We start from the raw sequence: 7,600 nt of genomic DNA, 5'->3' as shown, positions 1-7,600 counted from the left end.
ATAGAGCAGACACTCAGTGCTCACAGACGTCAGGCTCAACATCCCCTCCCAGGCAGCAAAGCACACTGCACATGTGGGTGGTAGCAAACAGCCCCACAGATGTGTGAGGGACTTTCCCATCACAGGATGCAATTTGATTGGGAAAAACTTGATTACTGTGGCCTGAAGAGCTTTGTGGTTCCAGCTGAGCCCTGCCTGGCTGTGGGACACTGTGGGACACTGTGGGACAGTGCCACAGGCAGACCCCAGCACGGAGGGGCTCACTGCAGCCGGGGTCTGGGCTTGGGGCTGGGGGCTCTGTGTCCAGCAGATGGGAAAACCTTGGCAATCCTGGCTGGTCTCGAAGTCACAGGTCTCCCAGCTCCCATCACCTGCAGCATGGTGACTGCTGCAGCTCTGCACATCCTGGACTAACACCAGCATCTTAGCTAGGCACAACTGTCCGTAGGCAGTGTACTAGTTTGAAAACAAACTAGTGGGAGACACCAAGTCAGAATAACAATTTAATGGGGAAATAAAAAGAGGGGGGGAAGGAAAAAAAAAAAACCAATAAAAGCAGATAACACTGGGTTAAACTGACAGAGTTAGGATACAACCTGGCACCCTGTTAGTCAGGGTGGTGGTGGCAGTCTGGTAGAATGGTGGCTGCAGTCCTCCCGAAGTGGTGATCCTGTAGAAACAAAGGGTCTGCTCCTCCTCAGAAGGTCCAGTGGTGGCTGTGTAGCTCCTGTCCTCTGGAAATCCAGTGGAAAGGCGTTGCCTCTGGTGGTCAGAGTCCCAGATTATATCCACGATGGGATGCTTGGTTCCTCCCTCTGGGTGGAGCATCTCACAATGGGGTAATGAGTCATGAAGCCAAGTGTTGATTAGGCTCATTAACAGAAGATAGTCCGGAGGGAGTTATCTCTGAGTCAGGCGGCAGGACAATGATGGGCCATTAACAGCAAGATAGTCTGGGGGGAGGAGGCAAGGAAACACTGCCCCAGCTGGTTTCAACGGCTCCTGAGGATGGTAATAGAATACACTGCAACCCAGGACAGGCAGATGACCACTGGACTTCTTCATTTCTGGGGAAAAACCCCAAAAAACAAACACAAGTGTTGGAAAGTAGAACACTTTTTATCCAATGAGAAATTTTGTTCTTAGCTTTCACTGGGTGCTTTCAAATTGGATGGGGCTCCTTCATCAAAGAAAAACCTCGCTCCATTGTTATTTCCTGTGAAATATGCTTTGACCAAGGTCCTGACTAGATGATTGCAGCTTTCAGACAGCAACTCAGCTGCTGGAAAAAACTGCATCAAGCAGTTACAGGCAGAAGTGACACTGGTGGGATCCAGCTAATTCACTGAGAGCTCAGACCTCACATCCTGAGGAAGATGCTGGCTCACCAGCTATAAATCATTGTGCTGACGGAAGTGCTGGCAGGACTGCCCTCCAAGGCATGGCTGGTTGCTCTTCCCAGCACCACCTGGCCAGTGAAATCAGAAAGAGGTTTGATCTCAGCAGGTTTGTGGATGCTCTTACATAGGTTTGTTCCACAGCAGGAAATATGGTTAGGGGAAAAGGGTAGACCAGACTGTTCTGGTAGCACTGAAATCCCTGTACAGCCCAGGAGCATGCACACATCAGGGAACAGTGAAAGGGAAGCAGAGGAGCAGCAATCCAGGGGAGATGGATGAGCTGCTGTGCATTACTGGCAGGCATTACTGGCAGAATTCCTTTGTCCAGCAGCTCCTGCAGGGCTGTGGTCTGCAGGGGGGCCGAGGGTGGGACACACAGGCCCTCTTGAGGGGGTGGTCTGGCTAATCCCACTCAGCCGTGCTTGGAAAGGTGAGCTCTGACATTGGGAGGCACCAGTTCTGGCCAGAGCTGTCCCTGGGGTGTTGGGGCCAGATGTTTCTGCCAGATAATTTACCAACAATTCGTAGTACTGATAAAGACTTAGGTCAGTGTGACCAGACCTGAAGTTAACACTGCTCAAACCTCTGCAAAACCACAGCAAATTGCCAAAGCTGGAGCCCTGGGAGGGCCATTCCATGCAAGTCTCCTGAGGATCCTTTTCAATAGAGGCTGTGTTGGGTTTTCCTTTTGAAGAAGATCACCAAGCAGCATTTGCACCAACCACTGCACTTTACCTTAGGTTAAAGGAATCTAAGGAGTTACATTTCTGCTGTGAATCAACACTTAACAAAACAAACCCAGGCTGGGAAAGTTTAATTGCAGATCAGTTGCTGGTAAGAAAGAATGAGCACTCCAGTTTCACCTTGAAGGCAGGGCTCAAACAGTTTCAAGACTGCTCTTGCAAACAAAAATATTAGCTAACACCTTATAACTGACATATAATGCTTGAGAAATACAGAGGTCCTACAGGTACAGGCTCTTGTAGGTGTGCAGGATTAAGCCCAAAGATCATCATGTTATTTCCTTTCCTAAAAGCTCTTCCCTTTTCTGACTTTGACTGATGTTCTGCTCTGTTCTTGGGGTTTTCCATTCGTTAGAGTTGACAAGCTCTTCCCTTTTCTGACTTTCACTGATGTTCTGCTCTGTTCTCGGGGTTTTCCGTTTGTTAGAGGTGACTTTCGGATTCCTGTTGTAAATCTACAACAGGAAAAACAAATATTTCAAGAGGCTTTAAGAGATATACCAAAAAATCCTTCACCAATATATTAATCAATTGCCACTTACAAGATGGATTTTAGCTGATGGGGGAAGATTTGCCTTAATAGAGAAAAGAAAAATATTTATTTTAATGAAAGGATCTCAGTAGTTTGCCTACTTTTGTGAAAGACATTCCTTAACCCTGTGGGTGCAGAAATCTGCATTCTTCTAAAATTAAGTTGCGCTCTCCTTAATTCCCCACAAGGTGACTGAGCAGTGACTTTACAATATATTTTTAATCCAGCTACTAGCCTTGAATCTTGAAGAGTTTCCTTCTTCACAAGCATCTCCCAGTCCTACACCACCTGTCTCTGCTGAAAGCCCCTGGGAACTTGCCACGGGAACAGAAGCACCTTGTGATGCGTTCTTTGTGAAGTCCTACTGCCCACGAAGCCCCTCAAGGCCTGAACTCCCTTGATCCATGCACTGGCTCAGCCCAAAACATATTTAAATAAACCACTATATTGCCAGGGAAAGGATAAGCAGGGAAAGTCTCCCCAAACATTCAGCCACTGAAGTGGTCATGGCTTTGCTGCTCCAGGGCATCACCTTTAATTCCACAGGCTGGGATTGCAGGTAGCAAAGGAGAGCTGGTCCTGCTGTCTCTGCTCAGGCAAGAGCTGCCAGTCCAGCCTAGTGCCCAGCCTGCCCTGCCTTGGGCAAGGGGGTGACCACTGGGGATACTCTGCTGGTTGTGAGTGTGCTGAGGAGAGGAGAGGAAAAAGGATAAGAGAGGGCACTGCCCAGAACAAAAGGGACATCGCTCCAGTTGAAGCTAATGAGCCACAGCCTTGGCTCATCTTCAGTTCACACCATCTGTCCCTCATTGGTTTCCTATTTCACAGTCTGGGAGCATCAAGCATAAAGCAAATTTTCTTATACTTTTAGGTTTTGTTTCTGTATTGTCTGGCACAGAAAACATCCATGAGAGGTCAGAAATTCATCCCCTGTGAGAAGGATTGGTCAAGAGAACACAACCACTGTCTTCTTCCTGCTGGGTGGGAGGCAAGTAAATAAACTCCCCAGCCTTAACCACTTTTGACAGCCCTGTTTCAAATGCCTTATTGTGACTTGCAATTTGTCTCCTACACTGTCTGAAAAAATTGTGGCCCACACAAGCACTTCTTGTGGGTGCTTTTCATGGCACCACAGTGCATGAACTGTCCACTCAAAACTGTGAGCCCAACTACAGAGTGTGGTGTGGGGCAGGGTAAAAATGCCTTTGTAATCCTCCTTCGGTCCATCAAAATCACAGCGTGCCTGACAAATTAACCAGCAGTTGAGATATATTTCACTTAAATCCAGCTGTTCATTTTGAAAATATCAGAGCATATGATGCTCTTGCTTGTGAAGAAACATCCCACCCTGTTCTGCCAGCTGACAGGAGTGCCTGTGTGCTCCTCAGACATTTTCCTAAAAAAATCATGGGATTTGGCACAAACCAGCATCCACAGGTGTCTAAAGCCTGCTGGCCAACATGGACTTCCTGAGGCACCATCCTGGGGAACCCAGAGCCAGCAAGCAGGGCAGGACACTGCAGATCAGTGCTGAGGCTGGAAGGGACTGCAGGAGACTGTCTATTCCACCCCCCTGGCAGGAATGGGTCAAACACACCAACAGCTGGGCACCTGGTTTAAAATCTAAGCAGAATGTGTTTTAGCCCTGTAGGGGAGGCAGGTGTGGAGCTCACCTAGTCTGGTGAGGGGGTGAAGGGATGCAGCCACACTCAGTGACTCTGCTGGAAGCTGGTGGAGAGCTGAACCTCCTTCAGGCAGCCCTGAGCACTGCCCAGATCCTGACTCCCACATCCTTTGCTTGGCTTTTTCACGTTTACGAGCATGGAAGGGTAACAGCTTCAGTGGCATCATCGAGTGTTTATTTGTATAAACAAGCTGCAAAAGTGGCAAACAGCAGAATGCTCTGTAGTTCTGGAAACCAGAGTGCAGGAGCAGTTCTCTGGCCAAAACAAAGGGGCTTCACTGTCTGCAGGCAGAGCACAACCTGCACTCAGAAGCGAACACAGGATTAATTCAAGTTGCAATATTGTCAAGCAGACGCAGTCCATCAGAAAGTGAAAAGTACCTCATGTTTCTACCATTGTTGAGTAAACTGTCAATTTAGACAGGAATTTGTTGTGGCTTTTAAAAAGACAATAATAAATTTAGTTTTACAAAAATTGTATTTTAGAGAAACTAAATTTACCCTTTTGTGCATAAGGCTTTCTTGGTTTATGTGAAAGTCCAAGTGAGAAAAGCCAGATGGTGGTGAGGTGTCTTTCCCCATCTGTACCTGTGGGAACAGAAGTGGTGAGATCTGCTGTTTTATAGATGTCTTCTAAGCACATTATAGCAGTTCTGAGTTTGCTTTTAGTCAAAACAGAACTCCTTGTAATTTGTTAATATCTGAAAGGCCAGACAATGTTACAAAAAAAAGAAAACCAAACCAAAACAAAGGAATGTACCCCAGTATGGCAGCACATAAATCCTGAAAGAATCAAGTATTTTTCCTAAATAAATGTTTGTCATTTCAATTTATGCATCAAACACAACTCCTCAATTTGCAATGAAAGTACTTTGAATAAAATGTTAATTCAAGTTATCAAAAAGAGCACACATCAGAAGCAGTCTGTGTGATAAGGCTGTTTCTAAGCCAGCAGCAAAAGGAAAAACTGGGAATAAGAGTTTCAAAGTTCCCAAATACTCAAATAAGGCTCGATAATGCCATATACAGGCAATGCTACAAAAACAGATAAGCTAGCATGGCACTGCTCACAGAAGGGCAGTTAACACCAAGTAATAAATTATGGTTCACTCACTGGAGTGGTCTATCTGCTACCTCACTTTTGTAATCCTGTTTGCATATACAGGGGGAAGAAAACTTTGGGAACTCCCCTTTCATTTCACCAGAAAAAAAAAACAAAACCATCATTTAAACTGGTATTCCTGGGAAAGAGAAGTTTACGTTGCTTGAGCCAAAAATTACAAAATGATCACTGTTGGCAGGAGCATCTCAATTTCATCACTGTATAAATGTCCTTACTGGAGAAAGAACAGAATGAGCTATTTCAGTACGCCGTGAAAAGTGCAAGCTCGATACATGGCCCAGGGGTTAGTGGAGTTAGAGCAGCTTTCACATAAACATTATTTGGAACTGAATTCAATACTACTTATCTGTTTCTAAATTATACCCCTGAAAGTTTTCCAAGATAAAGCTTTCTTTTGCTTCCTTTTCTTAGGGGCTGAAGAATACACGGAATGTGGGAGGGTTTGTCTTATTAAGTATTCTTCAGAAGTTCATGCACTTGGAATCTTCTGCTAGGAAATATGGTGGTGTCTGTTGCTTTGCCTTTTTCTTCTCTTTCGGAGAGCTGGAGATTTTGGAGATCAAAAGGGAGTGGATGAAACAAACAACATGGCATCAGCTCATGAATTTAGACCTATCTGGAATGTCATATTCTTATTAACACAAATTCATATTTACACTGAAGATATCAGGATTTCTCACTCAAGATGCAAAACGATTTCAGCTTCCACTAACTGTGGAGAAGAAAAATATCTGGAAATGCATTAAGAGGAAAAGCAACAAACATCTTTGCGCTGCTGAACAGTAGGAAATGTACCTCTAACAGTTTCGTGGAAGATAAAAATGGTAGTATGTCATTGTCTTGGTTTCAACAGGGACAGAGTTAATTTTCGTCTCAGAATCAAATAATCATTAAAGTTGGAAAAGAATCCTGAGACCACTGAGTTCAACCATTAGCCCAGCACCACTGAGTTCACCACTAAACCCTTTTCCCAGGTGCCACATCCACACAGCTTTTGACCACTTCCAGGCATGGCGATTCCACCACTGCCCTGGGCAGCCTGTTCCAATGCTTGACCACCCTTTCAGAAAAGAAATTTTTCCTAATATTCAATCAACCCCCCTCTGCACAACTTAAGGCTGTGTCCTCTCATCCTGTCACTTGTTACCTGGGAGAAGAGACCAATCCTCACCTGGCTACAACCTCACTTCTGGGAGCTGTAGAGAGTGATAAGGATGCCCCTGAGCCTCTTTTTCTCCAAGCTAAACACCCCCAGCTCCCTCAGCTGCTCCTCATCAGACTTGGAACTTCATGGAGCTCAGCTTGGAACAGAGGTTTCTGAACAGGGTATCATTGCCCTTGAAAATCCAAAAAGCCTTTTCATAAGAGGAAAGTTTTCTTCAGAGCTGGAAACTGAACAAGAGACTCTCAGAGAATTTCAACCAGAAACCCCTCACTGGTAACTGCAAAAAAAAAAAGGTCCAACTGTTGAGATGCTTTTGTCAAGGAATGGTGTTCACTTTCTTTGTAACGTTGTTCCTCAATTTCTGCTTTACAGTCCCCAAATGTGCCTCATCAGAAAACAAAAGAGCAGCTGGATGTGTGCAGGTGCAGAACAAGGTCTCAGAGGGAAAAACATCTCTCAAAAGAGAGTATTTACTTTCAATATTCAGGTCTAAAAATAAAATTCTCTGTTAACCTACATTTGAATAACCCAACTTAACTACAGCTCCAAACCTGGCAGCTCTGTTTCCTCAATGCTGGATCAAGCAATTGATGATCTGTGCTATTTCCAGACCCAGCCCAGGGAACAGAAGGGAAGCAGATCACCTCTGTTGGGAGGAATTTCTATACTGATTTAAGTTTATCATTAACAAGGTTCAAAAATCTTTGTTGTTCCAAATATATATGCTAGAAGAGTTGGGTGGTTTTCACAGCAAAGTGTGTACATGTATAAAGATTGTTACAAGTGAAGGCATCTCGATCCTCACATATTCCCACCACTGTTGGTCAAAACCAAAATCCCAACATACTTCATAATGTGTCCTACAGTTAGCTTTTCTTTTGTTTGTCAGAGGATGTATTTCCTGACATAATGAGGCAGGCCACTTATTAAAATGACAACACAGACATTAGAGA

The sequence above is a fragment of the Corvus cornix genome, chromosome 4A (genome assembly GCF_000738735.6).
Source record: "Corvus cornix cornix isolate S_Up_H32 chromosome 4A, ASM73873v5, whole genome shotgun sequence".
NCBI classification, from domain to species: Eukaryota; Metazoa; Chordata; class Aves; order Passeriformes; family Corvidae; genus Corvus; species Corvus cornix.
This window is presented reverse-complemented; position numbering follows the sequence as displayed.